Raw genomic sequence first — 22,832 nt, 5'->3', positions numbered from 1 at the left:
AGCCATTGTAGCTCTTTTTTGTATCTTCAGGGATATTCAGCCAAATGTCTTATCCTGTGTTTCGGGTCCAAGATTTTCTCAACCAGGGCCCTAATCTTGGTATAACAGACCTGTCTTGACCGAACAATCTTTTTTGAATCTCTGCAACATTAACTCTCAGATCCCGAGTTTTATCCCAGGCTGTGTTTGCTTTCCTACTGCAGGAAAATTATATATATATATATATATATATATATATATATATATATATATATATATAATTACCCTTATTCTTCTGTAGGGGATCAATGTACCCTGGTGTAACCAGCCAGTCCCATTGTCTTATATGCATTGCTTTCTACATACTTTTTAAATGATTCAAATATGTAAATCATTGAACTGGTGAAAGCTTTATCCCCAAGTCGCCATCAGTAAAATTTTTAGCTTCTGAGCCATCATCTTGTGCCAAGGTTTGTATGAGCCTCACATACCCTGTTGTGATGGTTAGTTAGTAATCAACATGACTGGGCTAAGGGACACCCAGATAGCTGGTAAAACATTGCTTTGGAGAGTGTCTGTGAAGGTTTCTGGAAGAGACTAGTAATTGAATGAGTAAAGATCTGCCCTCACCAGTGTGGGTGGGCATCATCCAATCCACTGAGAGCTGGAATAGAACAGAAAGGTGGAGGAGGGGGTGAATTCTCTCTCTCTTTTCTTGAGCTAGGATATCTATCTTCTCCTGCCTTTCAACATTTAGAACTCCTGGTTTTCTGGCCAATGGATTCTGGGACTAATACTGGGCCTTCTGCTACCTTCTAGGCCTTCAGTCTTGGACAGAGAGTTATACCATCTATTCCCCTGGTTGTCAAGCCCTCTGACTGGTACAAATTATAACACTGGCTTTCCTGGCTCTCCAGCTTGCAGAAGGGTAGATTGGGGGACTTCTAGCCTCCATAAATATGAGAGCCAATTTCCAAAATACATCTCCTCTTATATATAACCTATTGGTTCTATTTCTCTGGAGAACCCTAATATATACACGAATAGGATATTCTTGACCAGCTGGGTAGACACGTGATTCAGTTCTTAAACCTCATCTTACCCCCTGCTGCCTCAGACCACTTTTGGCACCAATTGATTTAATTTGGATTCTCAAGCAGGCTTTGAGACAAGGATTTGGTGGCACTGGTTTATTTGAAGGATGATCCCCAGCTTGACAAGTGAATGAGGGAGTGAGAGAGGGACAGGAGGAAAGCCAGTAAAAAGTACAGATAATGAGCAGGTTATCACTCATGAGGTGACTGAGGCTGATCCCACTGATGACCCTGAGAGACTGTAGAAGGCACCTTGCAATTATCCCATTAAAAGCAAGGGAGCTGGCATATTTATCCACTAGCTGCCCCATTGTCTTGGGCTTGCTCCTAGGGGTGTTGACTTCCCTGCTTTTCTGACTGCCCTGCATGCAGGCACAGAAGACTCTTACCCAGTGAGACACAGGATCTTGAGGAGGAAGTCACCAGTGTGTATGGAAATTGTTCCCCAAAGCTGCACATGACTTTCAGAACAAGAACACTGACCGTTCTGCTACAGGTACAAGATTTCTGTTTATCTTATTTAAAAGCACTTAGCCTTGGGGCGCCTGGGTGGCTCAGTCGGTTGAGCGTCCGACTTCAGCTCAGGTCATGATCTCGCGGTCCGTGAGTTCGAGCCCCATGTCAGGCTCTGGGCTGATGGCTCAGAGCCTGGAGCCTGCTTCCGATTCTGTGTCTCCCTCTCTCTCTGCCCCTCCCCCGTTCATGCTCTGTCTCTCTCTGTCTCAAAAATAAATAAACGTTAAAAAATTTTTTTTTAAAAAATAAATAAAAGCACTTAGCCTTGTCACTCTCTCTGAGAAGTTTTCATTATTCTTTCATTTATCCAATAAATACTTATATTGAGCTCCTACTATTAGACCATGAAGCTAGCTCAATGTTTTGACCTTCTTTTGGCTTCTTTAAAATATTTTATAAGGCAGGATTGTTCTTTTTCTTGTTCTTCTAAAAAAGAATTTTTTTAAACGTTTATTTATTTTTGAGAGAAAGAGACAGAGCATGAGTGGGAGAAGGGCAGAGAGAGAGAGACACACACAGAACTGGAAGCAGGCTCCAGGCTCTGAGCTTTCAGCACAGAGCCTGATGTGGGGCTCGAACTCATGAGCAGTGAGATCATAACCTGAGCCAAAGTCAGGTGCTTGACCGACTGAGCCACCCAGGTACCCCTTTCTTGTTCTTAGTCCTATGAATTGTCTTTCCAATCAGTACTAACTAACAAATGACCTTGAAAGTGGATACTTTGAATTCATGTAATATTTTTATTTTTACATCTCTCTTCTGCATTATAAAACAGTGAAAACCAGATCAATGTGTTTAGTCTCCAGGCAACAAAGAAAATACCAATGAATTTAGTCAGAACATTTTGTAAATCTGATTCTTAAAACCACTGATTTTTAAAAAAATTGATAAATGGAACCAGTTTTTAAGCATTTGTTTTTCTTGGTATTGTTTTCTACTGTAGATAAGAGGTCTTAGGAATATAAAGCACTTAATAAAGAAGTTGGATCATCAATGTTGAAAAGTTATTGAGGAGAACTAAACATTTTCATCTTCTTTGTCTCTTCAAAAAATAAAACCAACTAAAAATGTGAATGTCATGAAAGTCAAAGATAGGCTAAGAATTCATTCCAAATGAAAAGAGACGAAGGAGGTATGTAAATTAAGTGCAGAGTGGGTCCTGAAGTAGATCCCGGACAAAGAAAAAAATGCTACAGAGGAAATGATTGGGACAATCAGAGAAATATGAGTAAGGACTGACGATTAGAAAATAGTATGGCATTATGTTAAATTTCCTCGTGTTCTTAGATAATATACTCTGAATATTTAGGGGCAAAGAGAGAGAGAGAGAGAGTGATAAAACAGTTGAGACAAATGGTCACACCTAAATAGCAAAATTTGGTGATAGGTATCAAAGAAGTTCTTTGTAATAGTTCTGTGAAATTTTCTGTGAATCCTAAGGTATTTCAAAATAAAAAAGCAAAAGCAACAAAACATAACAAAGGTTTAAGGGTGGTACCAGAAAGGAGTCCCTTGGTGGAACTCAGAACTCAGCTGTTAAGTAAAGCTTGTGTTTCACTCGTCTACTCTTCTTATTGTGGATAAATATGTTACATTATCCTGGGCTTAATGTAGCATAAAAACTAATTTAGCTTTTTTATGGTTCATGGTGATTGTAAGTTTTAGAAGTTTAAATTTAATTAGGGTAACATGTGGAAGAGCCTGACACATATTAGACTTGCACTAAATCCTAGCAGCCTTTCCTTTCTTTTGAAGCAATTCTCGACTGGATGTTGGACACATAAATGTGGTATTATCAGTAGTGATGCCTGCAAGTGATGGAGGAGAATTATACATACTGTTCAGACCCAACTCAGAAGCAATTACACCAGTGTCTATGCCCATGAAAGTGTCTCATATATGAATCTGAGTCAAGGACAGAAAAATCTTGAGGATGGCTTTTCCACGATATTGATAAGCCTACCATCATATTTCTTTTTCTGGAATAATTTCATATTTATTCCACATCTTAGAGCTAGGAGTGAAGGAAACAAAATTGTTTCTAGTGACTCTAAATGGTTTTCTTTTATATTCTGTTTTCATTTCCTTTATTTTATTTACATATTTTTAAGCCTTTTCTGAAATATAGGTTAAAACTGAAAGAAAGCAGAATCAGTATTTTCTCTCAAGGTGGAAAATAGGTTATCTGAATAAAGTGGTCCTTGTTTTCTAAATAGAGAAGCAGGAGAAATGTCCTGACAATATGTTGTTTAAGAGATGGTCTAGGAGATAATATTCAAACTTTAAAATGTTGGGAGCTTGAGGGCATTTCAAAGGTATGGCGGGGGAGACAATGGGGAGACTTAGGTTTTGCCTAGAGAATTTGGGCTCTATTTACTTCATGTAACAAGTATTTCCTAAACAGAATTTACTTTCCTTCAGTGTATTCCCTTCATTATTTCTTTAGTAGTATGATAAAGGCGGTGATGACATATTTATATTTCAGTTGTGAAGAAACAATTTTATGTATTTGTTTAAAAGTTTCTTAAGGTCTATATAAATATTTCTTTAAATGTTATGATGTTATGCTTTAGCCCAGAATATTCTACTTCCAGTCTGCATCAGTGACAAATTTGAATCACATTCTATTAGTTGTATGTACTTAAATCATTTGGTGCAATTTAGAAATAACTCTAGATATTTTTTAAGGACAATATTTATGAAACAGAATATGTAGTGTTCTGACTGGAAATGGGCAGTTGCTTGATTTGTTGGTAGCATTGTAGAGGTGAGCTCTGATTCGGCAGGTCTGAGGGTGGAGTCACACAGAGTAGACCCCATTAATATTGTCTAACTAGCATGGTCACGAGTTTAAAAATACTCCCCAGAAGAGTCTAATTTTGAATTAAGTTTGGGTAACATGGGTGTATACTACAGATCTTCATATCTTTCAAAATATTTTTTGGTTGCCATATTTATATAAGATACTATGTTAGACCTGATATTTGGGAACATTTTATTAATTTAGTTCAACAAACATTAAATATCTACACTGCTGGGAAGTTTAATGTAAGACATTATGATATTCAGTACAATTATGTTCACTGAAGGGAAATAAGTCTGAATAAATTCAAATAAGTTAAAATCATACTGAGTATGGTTTCTGACCACAGTGCAATGAAATTAGAAATTAATAACAAAAATAACTAGGAAATTCACAAGTAATGTGTAAATTAGACAATACACTACCAAACAGCTAATGAGTTAGAGAAGATATTACAAGAAAACTTAGAACATACTTTGAGATGAATGAAAATGAAAACAATGTGCTAAAACTTATAGGGTATAGCTAAAGCAGTGAGAAGAGGGAAAGTATAACTGTAGATGCCATATTATAAAAGAAAAAGAAGAAGAAAAAATACCTTAACCTGCAAATTTAAGAAACTAAAAAGAGAAGAGTAAACTAAACCCACAATGAACAGAAGGAAAAACTAAAGTTTAGAGCAAAAATAAATGAAACAGAAGAACAATAGAGAAAGGGAACAAAATCAACAAAACCAAAAATTGCTTCTTTGAAAAGATGAACCAAATGGACAAATCTTTGTCTAGACTTGCCTACATAAAAAGAAGTAAGACTCTATAAATCAGTATCAAGGGGTGCCTGGGTGGCTCAGTCGGTTAAGCGTCTGACTCTTGGTTTCAGCTCAGGTCATGATCTCACAGTTTCGTGAGTTCGAGCCTTGTGTTGGGCACTGTGCTGACAGTGAAGAGCCTGCTTGGGATTCTCCCTCTCTCTCTGTCCCTCCTCACTATCAAAACAGGAACATGCCAACCAATGGAAATAAAAATTATTATAAGGGAATAATTACATGCCTATAAATTAGTTAACAGATGAAATCAACAGATTCTTAGATACAAACTGATTCAAGAGAAATAGAAAATCTGAATAAACCTTTATTAATTAAAAAGATTGAATTAATAAGCAAAAACCTTCCTACAAAGAAACACTTGGGCTCAACTGACTTCACTAGTGAATTCTACCAAATGTTTAAAGACAGTTAACAGCAAACTTCCACAAACTCTTCCAAAAACTTGACAAGGAGGGAAAACTTCTCAACTCATTCTATGATGCTTCTATTATTCTTGTACCAAAACCTAAGAAAAGAAAACAATAGACCAATGTTTCTTTTGAAATATTGAAAATACTAGCACATCAAACATAACAATGTATAAAATGGATTATACACCATGGCCAAGTGAAATTGATCCCAGGAATGGAGGAGTGGTTCAAAGTATGAAAATTGATCAATGTAATATACCTAATTAATAGAAAACAGGACAGAAAACACATGATCATCTCAACAAGTGCAGAAAAAGCATTCAACACAATCCAGTACTCATTCATGATATAGTCAACAGACTAGAACTAGAAAGGAACTTTCTTTGTTTCTTTTTTTAAAGTTTTTATTTAAATCCCAGTTAGTTAATACACAGTGTAATATTAGTTTCAGGTATACAATATAATAATTCAGGACTTCCGTACAGCACCCAGTGCTAATCACAAGTTCACTCTTTATTCCCCATCACCTATTAAGCCCATCCTCCCCACTTCCATTCTGGTAATCATCAGTTTGTTCTTTGTAATTAAGAGTCTTTTTCTTGGTTTGCTTCTCTCTTTCTTTTTCCCCCCTTTGCTTATTTGTTTTGTTTCTTAAATTCCACATATGAGTGAAATCATATGGCATTTGTCTTTCTCTGACTTATTTCACTTAGCATAATACTCTTTACCTCCATCCATGTTGTTACAAATGGCAAGATTTCATTTTTTATGGCTGAGTAATATTCCAGTGTGTGTGTGTGTGTGTGTGTGTGTGTGTGTGTGTGTGTGTGTATGTGTAGCCATTCATCAGTTGATGGACATTTGGTCCCTTTTTATAATTTGGCTGTTGTAGATAATGCTGCTATAAATATGTACCCCTTTGAATTAGTGTTTTTATATCCTTTGGGTAAATACCTAGTAGTGTAATTGCTGGATTGTAAGATAGTTCCATTTTTAGCTTTTTGAGGAAACTCCATACTGTTTTTCACAGTGGCTGCAATAGTTTGCATTCCTACCAACAGTGCAAAAGTGTTCCCCTTTTACCACATCCTCACCAGCACCTGTTTTTTTCTTGTGTTGATGATTTTAGCCATCCTGAGAAGTGTGAGGTGATATCTCACTGTAGTTTTGATTTGCATTTCCCTGATGATCAGCATCTTTTCATGTGTCGGTTGGCAGTCTTGAATGTCATGAGAAAGGAACTTTCTTAACATGATAAAGGGCATGTACAAAAAAGCCACAGCTAACATACTTAAAGGTGAAAGATTAAAAGCCTTCCCCCTAATATCAGGAACAAGACAAAGATGTCTGCTTTCATTCCTTCTAGTCAACATTGTATTGAATATTCTACCAAGGGCAATTATTCAAGAAAAAGAAATAAAGGGTTCCAGATTAGAAAGGAAGAAATAAAACTATTTCTTTTCACAGATGATATTTTCTTGTATATGTAAAATGCTTATAAATCCACAAGAAAACTATTAAAGATAATAAACAAGTTAAGTAAGATTGCAGAATACAAGATCAATGTACAAAAATAAGTTGTATTTCTATACAGTGACAATGAGCAATCTGAAAATAAAATTAAGAAAACAATTCCATTTGCAATAGTATCAAAAAGAATAAAATATTTAAAATTTAACACAAGAAGTGCAAGACTTAAATACTGAAAACTACAAAATTGTGTTGAAATAAATTAAAGAAGACCTAAATAAATGGAAAGACATACCATCTTTATGGATCAAAATGCTTAATATTGTTAAGATAATAATACTTCCAAACTCATCTACAGATTCAATGTAATTTCTTTTAAAAATTTTTTTTTAAATGTTTGTTTATTTTTGAGAGAGAGAAAGAGAGAGAGAAAGCATGGGAGGGCAGAAAGAGAGAGGGAGACACAGAATTTGAAGCAGGCTCCAGGCTCTGAGCTGTCAGCACAGAGCCCAATGTAGGGCTTGAACCCACAAACTGGGAAATCATGACCTGAGCCGAAGTCAGACACTTAACCAACTGAACCACCCAAGCGTCCGAATTCAATGTAATTTCTATCAAATTCCAGCTGTCTTTTTGTTTTGTTCTGTAGAAATTGACAAGTTGTAAAATTCATATGGAAAGGGACCAAGAATAGTCAAAACAACTTTGAAAAAGAACAAAGTTTTGAAAGCTCTCAATTTCAAAATTATTACAAAGCCACAATAATCAAGATAGTGTGGTATTTGTATAAGGTTAGACATATAGATCAGTGGAATGGAATTGAGATTCCATAAATAAACACTTACATTTATGGTTAATTAATTTTTGACAAGGACATCAAGACAATTCAGTGGGGAAGGGGTGGTATTTTAACAAATGGTTATGGGACAATTGAATAGGCACATGCAAAAGAATGAAGTTGGAACCCTACCTCATACCATATATAAAAATTAACTCAAAATGAGTCACATACCTAATTTAATGACATAAAATTATAAAACTTTTAGAAGAAAACATAAAAGTAAATTTTCATGCCTTTGATTAGGCCGTGGTTTCTTACATCTGATATCCAAAGCAGGAGCAATGAGAGAAAAATTGATAAACTGGACTTCATCAAAATTAAAAAACATATGTGTTTCAAAGAATATCATTAAGAAAGTAAAAACAAACTAGTCATAGAAATGCAAATTATATATCTGATAGGACTTACATCTAAAATGTATAAAGAACTCTTTCAATTTAATAAAAAGACAACCCAATTTTATTTTATTTAAAAAAATTTTTTTTACTGTTTATTTATTTTTGAGACAGAGAGAGACAGAGCATGAACAGGGGAGGGTCAGAGAGAGAGGGAGACACAGAATCTGAAACAGGCTCCGGGCTCCGAGCTGTCAGCACAGAGCCCGATGTGGGGCTCGAACCCATGGACCGCGAGATCATGACCTGGGCCAAAGTCGGACGCTCAACCGACTGAGCCACCTAGGTGCCCCAAAAGACAACCCAATTTTAAAAAGTAAGCAAAAGATTTGAATAGACATTTCCCCAAAGAAGATATACAGTTTGTTAACAAGCACATGAAAAGATGTTCAACATCATTAGTCATTAGAGAAATGCGTATCTAAATCCTATGAGATACTACATTATACACATTAGAATGGTTATAATATTTTTTGGAAAAAAAAAACCCAAACAATAAAATGGAAAGCAACAAGTGTTGATGAAGATTTGGAGTAATTGGAACCCTCGTACATTACTGATGGAATCATAAAATGATTCAGCTGCTTTGTTAAATAGTTGGACAGTTCTTTGAAATGTTAAACATTGAGTTACCTTATGTCTTAAACGTCAAGTTACCATATATCTTAAACATCAAGTTACCATATATCTTTGCAATCCAATCCTAGTTATCTTCCCAAGAAAATTGAAAACATATATCCACACAAAACTTGTATGTGAATGTTCATATTGGCATTTTTCCTAATAGCCAAAAAGTAGAGACAAACTTAATGCACGTTAACTAATGAATGGATAAACAAAATGTGGCATATCCATGTGATGAATTATTTACAATAAATGGAATGAATTCTTGATACATGCCAAAATGTGGATGGGCTGTAAAAATATGCTAAGTAAAGAAGTCAGACACAAAAGGCCACATATTATATGATTCCATTTATATGGAATGTCCAAAATAGGCAAAATCATAGGGCAGAAAGTGGTTGCCAGGGTTTGAGGGGGAAGAGGGAATGAAGAATAACTGGTAATAAGTATGAGGTTTGGGGGAAGTGATAAATATGTTCTGAAATTAGATAGTGGTGGTGGTTTCACAGCTTTATGAATATACTCAAAACTATTGAATTTTACACTTTAACAGGGTGAATTTATGGCATTTGAATTACATGTAATTTTTTTTTTTTATTTTTAAAAAAATTTTTTTTTTCAACGTTTTTTATTTATTTTTGGGACAGAGAGAGACAGAGCATGAACGGGGGAGGGGCAGAGAGAGAGGGAGACACAGAATTGGAAACAGGCTCCAGGCTCCGAGCCATCAGCCCAGAGCTTGACGCGGGGCTCGAACTCACGGACCGTGAGATCGTGACCTGGTTGAAGTCGGACGCTTAACCGACTGCGCCACCCAGGCGCCCCATGAATTACATGTAATTTTTTTAAAGCGGTACCTAGATTTTTGTTTTATTTCCTAGGAATCTTGCCCAGCTGTATACCTTCTGGGAGAATCATTTCCCTTTTGCATAGAGAACAGAGTTAGAATAACAAGACAAACATTACCAGAAGGAATATTTCATGTCAGTACCATTCAGTCATTCAAAAAAAAAAATACTTAGCGATGAATTCTCTCTTGCTAGACTCTAGGGATGTACTTTAAACAAGACAGAAATGCACACTTCTCTAAATGGGTATTCAGTCAGAGAACTTCCTTCATTTGGAGTTGCCCAATACAATGGTCTCCTTCTAGAGGAGGTAAAATGTCCTCCAATCACTGAGGTGGTCAAGTGGAGGCTGTTGGGATGTTGTAGATGGAGTTCAAGTCCTGATTAAGTGTCCAAGACCTTGAAGGCCCCATTAGATCTGAAATTCTAATCCTCTGACAATCCCCATTAATGGCCAGTGGGTGCTTCTGGATTTTGGTCTTACATTTAAAACTATTTAGTGCAGAATTGGAGGCATTAAAAAGGGAATGCAGCATATCTACTGCAATTACAACTACCTACTTTTCTCTTTCTCAGACACTGCTTGTTCCCAGTCTGCTTAATCTATGTCTAGGTTTTATTGTTTTGCTTCTGCCTGTGTAATTTGCCTACTCTGTAATATTCATTGCAGTTGTCATTGTATAAGAAAGAGAGTGGTCAGGCTGCAAGGATCTCTTCCAAAAGAATGGGACCCTCAGGATGTTATTTTTGAAGAAGTTTGAAGTCCAATAGACTGGACTTTAAATCATGGCTCCTACTTTTAATAAGTGAATAATCTTCCTCAAGTTATTTTATTTCCTGAGTCTCAGTGTCTTCATCTGTAAAAATATTTAACTTGCAAGTCTGTTAAAAGTTTTAAAAATTATTCAAAATCCTGGCACACAAGAATGACAGCTAGTATCATTAACAAGATTATTTTGATAGCACAAAGGTGAATTAAAAACCAAGGGTGGTCTCTCTCTCCTTTTGTTTTTTTTTACAATATTTTTTATTCAAAACATGTATCTAATTTTGAGTATAAAAACCACTCAAATTATTTTTCCTAGAATAGAAAACTAAGCGTTCAAGTATAGAAAAGTTATGTCGGACATTAGGAAGAACATTGAATCTGAATTTGGAGATTTGAGTTTTCCCTCTAACTCTAATGTAATTAATAGTGTGATCTTAAATAAGAATTTTATATTTTTGAATATCAGCTATTTCATTTCTTTTTTTTTTCAACCTTTTTTTTTTTTTTTTTTTTTTTTTTTTTTTTTTTTATTTTTATTTTTGGGACAGAGAGAGACAAAGCATGAACGGGGGAGGGGCAGAGAGAGAGGGAGACACAGAATCCGAAACAGGCTCCAGGCTCCGAGCTGTCAGCACAGAGCCCGACGCGGGGCTCGAACTCACGGACCGCGAGATCGTGACCTGGCTGAAGTCGGCCGCTTAACCGACTGCGCCACCCAGGCGCCCCTAGCTATTTCATTTCTGTAATGCAGGGTTACCCTAGGTGAACATTTTCCAACCGGGTTCTTTAATTAAGTCAATTTGCGAAACACCGAGTTGAACAAAATTAACCTTAAAAAATATACTGCAATACTTTTCAGAGCCTTTTAATGCCAACATATATTCTCAAGTAGGGAATATAATATGCTGTGTTTCTTAAATTTACTGGAGCACTCAACCACTTTTTATAGAGCATCTCACAAGATCAGTGTAGCACAGGACATATACTGGGAAATACTGCCTTACATAATATCTAAGGAAGGCACTTCAAGCTCTAATATTCTGAGGTGAGCTGCCTCCTGTACCTATGAGTTTCTAACTCAAGGGAATCTTAACCTCTCTGAATTTCAGTTTTATGTCTATAAAATGGGGACAATTGGCATCTGCTTGCCTCACAGCTTGGTGGGAAGATTAAATAATGCACTTGAAAGTGCTTTACAAACTGTAAGACACTACACAAATGCAAAGATACCTTCATATTATTATAAGAGTCTTTACAACATGAAATTTTACTAAGAATATTCAAGAGACTATAAACCACAGAGGTATGCACATGTTTATAACGAATTTAAGACAAAGAAGTATGCATACTTTCTCTCATACCAAGGGAGTTTCCGGACTATTGTTTGGGTGTGGGTTTAATTAATATGATGCATTTCATAAGTATCTGTGATTTCCCCTACCCTCAAAATGTCAACTGGTATAATTAATTAACAAGTAATTAAATTGTGAAGGCGCACTGGGCTCTGTAATTGCTGAGGGACAGAATCTCTCACAGAGATTGTGTTTCTCATGTGCTGCTTTTATAGAATTTGTATATGGGAAATAGAATGCTTATGGAAGATTGGGGAGGGGGTAAAGATGTGATACAGATATGTGACAAAGTGGAAAGAATATGTTTGGAGCCAGAAGACTGGAGTGTGGTTCTAATTATTCCAGGCACTGGCTGGGTGATGGTTGACAATAACCCTCTGAGAATCAGAGCTTTCTTTTATAAAATTGGCTTTTTTAAAAAAAAAAAATTTTTTTTTTCAACGTTTTTAATTTATTTTTGGGACAGAGAGAGACAGAGCATGAACGGGGGAGGGGCAGAGAGAGAGGGAGACACAGAATCGGAAACAGGCTCCAGGCTCCGAGCTGTCAGCACAGAGCCCGACGCGGGGTTCGAACTCACGGACCGCGAGATCGTGACCTGGCTGAAGTCGGCCGCCTAACCGACTGCACCACCCAGGCGCCCCTAAAATTGGCTTTTTGATAAAACATTGGATAGCTATTGTGAAGAAAAAAATGAGCAAATCCTTTGTAGTTCTAATTTGCTATAATAATATTAGCTTTATGGCTTTGATAAGGTATTTAAAGACTTTGATAAGGTACTTCAAATATGCTGAATTGATGAACAAGAAACCACCAGAAAATTCTGATCACATAAGCCTCTACCAGTTTCTTTGACCCTTTTAGCATTAAAAAGCACATGAAAATATAATACACCACAATTACATAAAATATATATTATGTAGAAAATATAACTACTATGATATGCAATTCAACTCCATTTAGTCTATGGAAGACTTTATGTAAATCTGCTTTTTTATATTCTTAACAAATATTTTTTTAATGTGTATTTATAGAGAGTGAGAGTGCATGTGCACATGTGAGTGGGGGGAGGGTTAGAGAGAGAGGGAGAGAGAGAATCCCAAGCAGGTTTCCACTGTCAGCACAGAGCCCGATGCAGGGCTCCATCTCATGAACCATGAGATCATGACCTGAGCTGAGATCTAGAGTCAGACACCCAGGAGCCCCTGCTTTTTTATAGTCTTGATCTTCTAATATGGGCAATCCTTTAAGAGTGATTCTACTATAATACAGATATAAAAAGAGAACATTTAAAAACCCCTAAAATTTCTAGGTAATATTCCATGCACCTCTTCCTCCTCTACCTTTAAGACACTGTATATCCACAGACAAAATAAATACTAACTTAAAAATTATAAAGTATCATCATTAATGTTTATAATATGCTATATTTTCTCAGAAGCTGTTTAATCTGATTGTTGTCCCCACAGAACTAGGATTGAACTTAGCTATTTTTCTGAAAAGGAATTGGTCACCCAATATTGTAATTGGCATTACAATAATCACTTATATAAAACTACATTAGCAATTCAGCCTTGTTGTAAACCATATAACATTCTTAATTTTGGACAACTTTTTAGTACAACAAACATGAAAGTAGAGAAGTGCCTTTATGAGGTAGAAGCAAGGGATCCATGATTGTATATTTTGTTCTTTTTTCTTATAGTGAATTTCAAGATCAGTTGTTGGACTTTGAAGGGTTTGGAATCAATTTTCTCTGCAATGATGAGTACAATACATGTGAAAAAGCCATTGTGTTAGGATAGAAGCTGGCGTGGACAAATAAGATATGGTTGATATGGTTTGTTAAGAACTAGTGTGAGCTGCCTGCTGATTGGACAGAAATCTAGAACACAAAAACAGATAAGTCTCTAAAAATGTGAGAGCCTCAGTAGCAACTTGAAAAATAGATATGACTCATTATAATTTAGAATGGGCCTATGCATCTGGATCCCTGGGTAGAGCTTCTTGTGCAATTTCAGTATTGCTAAATTTTATGATCAACTGCGGGGAGAACCTAAAGATATCAATAGATCAAATAAATATCTAAAGGGTGATATATACTGGAATCCTTTCTATAGTCTTAGGCTCCAAATGTGGAGGCAACACATCACCTTATATGTGAATCCAGAAAACTTGCCATGTGTTCCTAAAATGAGGGTGATTGCAATGCAGTTCCCAAAGTTCATTAATGGAAGAGAGCTGTTTTGTAATAACAGGAGCAAATCCCTTTGGAAGATGGGTTTCTTGATGTTTCGGCGAGATTTACTTTTGTGACTTCAGGATCATGTATGTATATGCTTTCTTATTTTTGTGAACACTGTATGTTTAGACACTTATAGGAACTCCATTTATTGTTTCTTATCCAAATGACATAGTTTTGCTCATCTAATCTTCCTTTTTAGAGCAGCCCTATAATTCTTTAACTTTCTTTATAATTCTTTTTAACTTTGTGAAATCTTTCCAGCTTACTTATAAATACTTAGTAATGCTTGGGATGTTCACCTCTTTTCTTTGTAAAATAGAAGAAAAAAGAGGAAATGCCATTTGCTGTTATTTTTGTCATTTTTTTTATTAAAGTGACCACAAATCCTTCACTTCACAGCAGCCACATTCTTGTAATGTGACATTGCAGATTTTCCCTTTAAAGGGCTAGTCTCTGTCCTCACCCTTTGAATATGGGTTAGTCATGTGACTTGCTTTGGCCAATGGAATATTAGCAAACCTAATGCAAACACAGACTTGAAAAATACTTGCATACGAGGGCTTGCCTTCTTGCTGGGTTTAGAACCCTGAGAGCTAACCTGCTAAAACATGGAAAAGAAGTAGAGAGGCCTACACAATGGCCTGCCAACCATCAGATGCAAGTAAAGCCCTCTAAGATGATTCAGTCACCATCAGATACACCAGCTTATCCCAGATGCATGAGAAAGTCCAGTGATGATAAAATGAACTTGCCCAGTTCAAAAGAACTGCCCAGCTGACTCACAGATGATAACTAAATAGTAAAGATTTTAAAAAGTTCACATGCCATATGACTTCTACTGCTATATAATAAACCATCCCCAAGTTTAGCAGCTTAACACAACAAACCTCTGTTTTCCCACAGTTTCTGTAGGTCAGGAGCCGGGCACAGCTTATCTGGGTGCCTCTGACTTGATACTGAGGTCTAGGTGTTGGGCTGAGACTACAGTCATCTCAAAACTCCGCTAGGGAAGAATCCACTTCTAAGCTCACTCACTTGTCTTTTGGCAAACCTCAGGTCCTCACTGGCTGTTCATAGGAGCTATCAGTTTCTTGTCACATGGGCCTCTCAACAGAGCTCACAACATGGCAGCTCAGTCCCTGCCAAGGTGAGACATCCAAGTGAAAGCAAGTGAAAGAAGACCCATAAGGCAGAAGCCATAGTGTTTTTTATAACCTAATCTTAGAATTGACATTGTATGACTTCTGCAACACTCTATTTGTTAGAAGTGAGTTACTAAATCCAGCCCACATTCTAGGCGAGGGAATTACACAAGGGCATGATAACAGGAGGCAGAGGTCATTGGAAGTTATTTTTGAGGTTTCCTACTTCACATACTCTTATAAAGAGAGCAATTTTTCTGTAACCATGGAAACAGATATCTACCATACCAATTTTGAATCCATTTAATAGATCAACTACAACTTTCTCATTAAACATACTTTTGTAAGCCCAACCATTCAGTAGGAGCCTCTTATTTCTTTGGAAAAATCAGTCAGGAGTGAATTCACTCAAATAGGCACACCTCTGAGTGGGCCAGCTAATCAACAGAAGTCTTGTCAAAGTAACCATGATTCAACAAGTGATGTCAACTCACTTATAACTCTGAAAATCAACCAAACTTTGAAATTCATGTATCCTCCAAGTCCTTTATAAGATCAGTAGTCTGCTGATCTTTTTGTTTATTTGATTATCTTTTTGTTTATTTGATTTATCATCCTCTGAAAATCTAGTAGATGTTTTTAAGCTAAGTTTGGGTAGTAAGTCATTAAGCAGCAAAGAAAGCTAACTTACACGCTTTGGCAAATAATAGTTCTATCACAAGTCATTCTGTTTTTCATCCTCAAAGGAGTAGGATCCTGGCTTATTTGACATGGAAGTTGGAGAGTGTAGAGATTGTCAATCATTAATGGAAATGCTGGCTTGTAAAAGTGCTTGAGAGTCAAAGTTGTCATGGTCATGAATTCAGATTAATTTGTGATTCAGTACATTTTACTGTGTCACTTGTATTAAAGTCCAGAATGACAGATGTCTTAAATGTTTTTGCAGGAGTCTTTTCTACTTGGCTTTTAAATGCATTCAGGAGGCTTGATCTTTTCTCTTAAAATACTAAAGATGCTGGTGTTGATCTTGTGAAGGCACATACTCTCACATAACTGCAGAATGAATTCTGAGAAACTGGTATTTGGAAGGCACATTTTAAAAGCTCTGATTTATTATTATGGTGAAATAAAGATGAATTATTAAGAAATTCTTGGAAATGGGCTGTGACTAGATTTTTTTCCCCTGCCACATTTTACACTTTCATGTGAAGCTTCCTCAGTGCGATAATGGTCAAAACTCGCTCCATGGTATCTTGTGCTAATTTTCCTGAAAACCAGCATGTTAAAAAAAAAATCTGAGGTCTGTCACATGCTTCTCAACAACCAGATGATCAGTGAACCCTACAAAGGAGAAATATGGCAAGAAATAGTCTGAGAAGTAAAACTGTTTTCTCCAAAGCCAATTGCATTCAATACACATTTTTTTTTTTTAGCTAGGTTTGATGAAGAATGGAAAGATATGATAAGCCCAAGAGTATGAGCTGAGGGTAGCAACCTGGGGAAAGCTTAGCAAGGTCTGTTTGGATTCTTCTTAGTGTCCCTGTCTTGGACATAAGGATACTCCTTTCCTTTGGGTATAGGGAGGGCACCTCTCACATGAAGATCTTATGACCTACTTCAGCGGAGAAGGGTTAGGGGGCGGTTAGAGAGACCTCCCTGCTTCTGCCTTTTACTCAGACTCCTTCAGCTTAAAATATTCACTATGCCAGAGTGCCATATTTGGGGGTAGTGTGTTCTGAACCCTGTTATTATCTACTACCTCTAACTTAGAAATGGCTATAAAGTCCCAGAGCTAAACAATACCTCTAAAAGTTATTTAGTCTTTGTCAATCAGCCATCTCAGAAGCTGTGTTTAATGAGGGTAGGAAACTTGTATTTTATTTTATTTTATTTTATTTTATTTTATTTTATTTTATTTTTATTTTTTTCAATATATGAAATTTATTGTCAAATTGGTTTCCATACAACACCCAGTGCTCATCCCAAAAGGTGACCTCCTCAATATCCATCACCCACCCCCCCCTCCCACCCCCCATCTACCCTCAGTTTGTTCTCAGTTTTTAAGAGTCTCTTATGCTTTGGCTCTCTCCCTCTCTAACCTTTTTTTTTTCCTTTCCTTCCCCTCCCCCCTGGACTTCTGTTAAGTTTCTCAGGATCCACATAAGAGTGAAAACATATGGTATCTGTCTTTCTCTGCCTGACTTACTTCACTTAGCATAACACTTTCCAGTCCAAGGGATACAGGAGTGCTGATGCATAGGGGCACTTGTACCCCAATGTTTATAGCATCAATACACATTTAACATCTTGATGTATATGAAGAACTGGGTTGAGGGATTGGAATTGGAAATAAAACCAAGAAAGTTGAGTCTTAAATGCCATTATAAATAATTGTAAGTATAGTGTTAAAGAACACAGGAGCTTTTGAAGTAGTTTAATACAGTAATGACATAATCAGAGCTATCTTTTAGAAATATCAATCTGGCATATGTGTAGGATTAATAGTATTAGGAAGATAATGGATGGAAGGAAGCCAGATGGGAAACCACCATAGGACTTCAGGTCATGGGTTCATGTCCCTGTTTTACCACTTACTGACCGTGTAAGATGACAACTAGCAGTTGCACCTCAAGCTCTTCATCAGTAAAATGAGCCAAGCTTGATCCATATGGTCTCTAAGGTCCTTTTTAGAACTTGAAAAACCAAAGCAAAACTCTAATTCTAGGGTTCTATGAAGCAAGATTAAAGCAATGGAAGAGCTTGGGTCATTGAAAGAGCAAAAACAGCCTTGGTGAGAGTTGGTCAAGGATAAACCTTCTTTGTTTACTTCAGCCATCTCCCATTACAGAAATCACATCTACACAATAGCTGACAGATGGCCCCCAGTCTGGGCTTTAATACCTCCAGTGATAGGGAACTCACTCTTCTGAAGGCCAATACTTCGATCTACTGCTGGGCAGCTCTCATTATGTTTTCATTTGCTTTTATGTTGAGGTAAAATTTACTCATTATTACCAGGAATTATACTAACTAAATCTACTTTTTCTTGTGTGTGACCATTAAACTTGAGCTTAGTCCCTCGCAGCCAAACGTTGCAAAGTATATTTAACTGTTTTCTGAGGATGTGAGGATATGGCTTTTGGACTCTTTGCCATCTCGAATATCCAGAGCAAAGTGGGTGCAGCTTATATGAGTGTCTGAATGATGCTGCGACAGCTGATGGATTCTCCTCCTCAATCTCCCTTTCCATTGCTGTTGGAATCAGAGCACAGCTTAGACTCTCCCTTCCTGATAAAAACTTGTTCTCCAGTGTGCGGGCTCCAGGGATGGGGCTTGTGGAATGACCTAGGAATTCTTTGTGGATTGTTAACGATGAATTGGCTGGGACTGAAGGCCCCTGTTTCCCAGTGGATAGGGATGCACCTGAACCCAGCTTGCAAAGGACATAGTGGTCTCTGGACTAGTGGTGTCTTTTCCACAGCAGGAGGGAGCTGCGAATTCCTATGGACCCTCAAGGTCTCCAGGTCCTGGATAGCTAGCATTTCTCAGTACTCCCCTTATCAGCAAACACTCAAGTTCAGGTGGCTCAGCATCAGAGTCTAAAAGTGTTTGTTCCTCTCACTAATAAGTCCACTTTTAAGCTTGTAACATTAGGAAGGCAGGGGTCTCCAAACTTCCTTGGAGTACACATTTCTTCACTAAGTCTTGTACCTTATGCCTATTTTGAACTTTTGGAATTCACTCTCATCTACTTCATTATGGTTATAGTGTAAACACACACACACACACACACACACACACACACACACACCCTGGTGCAAATGAGTGATTCCCCTTCTAATTTCTTCCTTTTGTTGAGGGATTGAGGGATTAGGTCCTGGTTTCTGTTGCTGTTGTTGTTTTAAAGTTTATCTTAGAGAGAGAGAGAGAGAGCAAGAGAGAGCAAGAGAGTGGGAGCAAGGGAAGGGTAGAGAGAGAGGGAGAGAGATAATCCCAAGCAGGCTCCATGCTGGCAGTGCAGAGCCCAACGCGGGACTTGATCTTATGAATCTTGAGATCATGACCTGAGCCAAAATCAAGAGTTGGAAGCTTAACCAACTGAGTCACCCAGGCTCCCCAGCTCCTGGTTTTTGGATATAATTTCTCTTCTCAAAGCCATGTGGATTGAATTTTTCACTTACTAGGTTTTTTGAAGACAAAAGTATTAATTCCAACCACCTGTTCCTTACTCAAGAGGAAAAACATGTTCTTAGTCCAAAGGACACAATGCTACCCCACAAATATGCCTGCCAGCTAAAGATAAGGTCTGGGGGAGGGAGGCGCAGGGGCCACCCAGGGCTTTCAGAACATCACTCTCTGGGTGGCTCCTCCATTCAGCCTCTGGAGCACAGCCACACAGAGATCAGGAGCTGGTGCTTGTCCAGGCTGGTCTCTAATCTCTGAACCCAGGGTTCCCTTAGTTTCTTTGTGAAGGTGAGGCTTTTAGTTTCTCCAAACTTGATCGATCATTCCTCAAGCTAGCCACTGGCCACTTAGTCATCTTTCCATCCAACATGGTGCTTCTGTCACCAGCAAGCAATAAGGGGACATGTTTTCTATTGGTAGGACATTCCAGCGGTGAGGGGCAGCTGTCTATCTCCCTACAGGAGTGGAATTAGGGAACCTCATGGAGTTGAGGAGCTACAGGTATCAGGTAAAGAATAGGAAATCCTAGGGGACAGTTCATACCTATTCTTTATCATTTGCTAAGAAACCTCTATATCACCTCAACCAGGTAAAAAGGCAGAGCTGTTTCTCAGATCAGAAAGGCCCATTTATCTTATAAAAACAGATTAAATTTCCTCTGCTTGGTTAGCACTTGTAGCATGCCTCCTGGCTATGACACTTCATGATGACTATTTCAGCCTGCTAATAATAAGAGCTAGTTAGTGCTTATTGGGTATTTATTATGTGCCAGGCACATTTCTGATTGTTTCACAAATTTTAACCCTTTTAATCCACAGAACAGGAATATGGCAAAAGCACTCGTATTAACTCCGTTTTATAGGTGGAGGAACAGAGGCGCAGAGAGCTGATAGCTTGCCCCAGGTCACACAGTGAATAGGTGTGGCAGAGCCAGGACTGGAACTAGACAAATGTGGCTCCCAAACCCAGGCCTAACCACCGCACCACCCTGCCTCTCCAGGTATTGCTGCCCCTTCAGTAAGGCCCGAACTTCCCTTTCCAAGTCCATCTCTTTACTTCCCACGAGTAAAACTGGCGAACATTCACCCTTTTCTCAACAACATTCATTTCCCCCACCTCTGTGTCCTCTCACGATCTTTCCTGTGCCTAAAATGCTTATCTCCATGCCCCAACCCCTGCCTGTAAATCTCATACCCATTTAGGGGAGAATCTATCTCAAAGATACTGGCAAAGAAAAAGGGAACAACATTTGCTAAGTTCCTTCTATCTTTTGGGTGCTGCACTGAGGACAGTCACATAAAAGATGTTTAGTCCTCAATCTAAATTTTTGTCATGGGATAATAAGAAAAGGCTTTGAGTTGAGTTCTCTCCTCAGCTAGTGAAGGGCAGAGCTGCGCTGTCCCCAGCACTGTGCACAGCAGTGCTGCAGACACTAAGCCTGTCTTCTCTTTTCCTGTCCCTCCCACGGAGCACTTTGTGTGTTTCTCAGGACCCTTTGCCATACCTTACAGTACAGGTGTTTGTTTACTGCCCCTATAACAAGACTTCTTACAGCAGAAATTGTGTCCTGCTCCTTTTCCTCCTTGGGGTACCCAGCCTGATCCTTTGTACCGAAGTCAATTAATAAATATTTGTATAATTGAATGACATTGAATTGAAGATCAGGGAGGCAGTCTTCATGGGGAAGACAGGCTCATGCATGCCAACCCCGACACTTCTTCCAAGTTCTGAAATAATGAGCTGTCAGTTTCCTTGAGTTGCTAAGCCTTTTGGGAAGGAAGAAGTGAACTGAAACAAGCAAGTACCTGCCTCAGTCCACCAGAAAGAGGAAGCTCCTGCTTTCAGACATGACAAATTTCCAAAATATGCAGTGTTCACTCCAATAGCGTGCATCTATAGCACAACTTGAGACTACACAGGCATGTGTGAACCAGCTCAGGAACAAAGAGACATCCTAACCCCAAAGGGGCCAGAATATATGAAAACACCACAACAGCAACATTAACTTGAATATTACATGGTGTCTGCAAAAGAAAATAATTTGTTAATTTTCTTTTATCACATGCCATGTTTTTACTTAAGTATGTCTAATTAGCTTGGGTTTGTTGTGTGCCAGCTGTGTAAGTAATTAGATATGGAGCCCAAGGCACCATGTCTGTTCCACCATGGCTGGATCTTGATTTCAAACAAATAAAAATAAATACTTCTCTCTTCAATTCCTGTTGCTTTTTATTCTCTATTTTGAAGCTGAAGGCTGAGTGCCATAACGATGATCCTGCCATTCAGGGGCTGCAAAAGAGCTTCAAGTTGCCAGCCCTCTTTGTCTTGTCCTAATTCCAGTGGCTGAAAATAGGAATGGCTTTAAAATGCATAAACCTGATGATACAATTGCCAATTAAGTATCGGAGGAAGAAAAGGAGGAGGTTGGCTTAACATTTTATCCTATACAGAAGAGCACGGGGAAGATAAGGCAGCATGATGTGGTAGAAGTTGGATTTGAGATTGATCAAAAAGGCTGCATGTGGGAGTGTTCAGTTTCAAGAGGGTGAAGAAGTGGATGCAGCCGGACCAAGAGAAAACTATTGTGATCATTTTCTGAAAGATGATAAGGGCACCCTGAGTCAGCGTTACAAAGAATGATGAGGTGGTGACAAATCTGAGGAGTGTTTGGGATGTACTGGAAAATGTGGGTAATTGATGGAGGATTGGTGTGTGATCAAGGATGATTCCCCTTTCTGCAGGGTGGCTGGGTAGATAGTGTTGTCACCACCTGAAATGCAAACTATAGGAGCAGCAGGAGGTGTGAGGAGACGATGTAGATGTAGCAGCTTAAGCCTACTTGCTCCAATGTACTGGGTAAGGTAGGAAACACTTTTGAGGCAGGGAAGAACACAGGGTCTGTTAAATCAACCCCCTGGGTTCAAATGCCAACTCTGCACGTAAAAAGTTGTGTGATCTTGGGCAAGTTACCTAACCCTCAACTGTAAAGTGGAAGTAAGGATTTTAGTTAGTTATACAGTTATTGTAAGAATTAAATAGGTTAATACATGTGAAGGGCTCAGAAAAACTGCCTGGTACATAGTAAGAACTCAATAAATATCGGTATTTTCTCATATATGTTTAACCCAAATGTCATCATCCCAAAGAGTCATCTTGTTCTTGATATTAATATTAAAATGACCAAAGATCCTATCTTTAGCACCTCCCCCAGATTCATGTAGATTCCAGCAGCTCTTGCTTATTAGACCTTCACTTTCTTTCTCACCTCCTGTGCCTGTTCCTTTTTCTACCTGTGGGTCCAAATGTAGAACACAGCCCCTTGTCCTAGATTTC

At 38.0% G+C, this 22,832-nt stretch overlaps 1 long non-coding RNA gene across 1 annotated transcript in view; it reads left to right on the top strand.

The window, feature by feature from the left end:
• Positions 1 to 22,832, top strand: part of LOC131519718 (uncharacterized) — a 34,552-nt gene that overhangs the window by 1,268 nt on the left and 10,452 nt on the right. Inside the window, exon 2 of the long non-coding RNA XR_009265755.1 lies at positions 1,446 to 1,569. This is a non-coding gene — a long non-coding RNA (uncharacterized LOC131519718). The remainder of the gene's footprint in view (positions 1 to 1,445; positions 1,570 to 22,832) is intronic.

This window comes from Neofelis nebulosa, chromosome 8, assembly GCF_028018385.1.
Source record: "Neofelis nebulosa isolate mNeoNeb1 chromosome 8, mNeoNeb1.pri, whole genome shotgun sequence".
NCBI lineage: Eukaryota > Metazoa > Chordata > Mammalia > Carnivora > Felidae > Neofelis > Neofelis nebulosa.
This window is presented reverse-complemented; position numbering and strand designations above follow the sequence as displayed.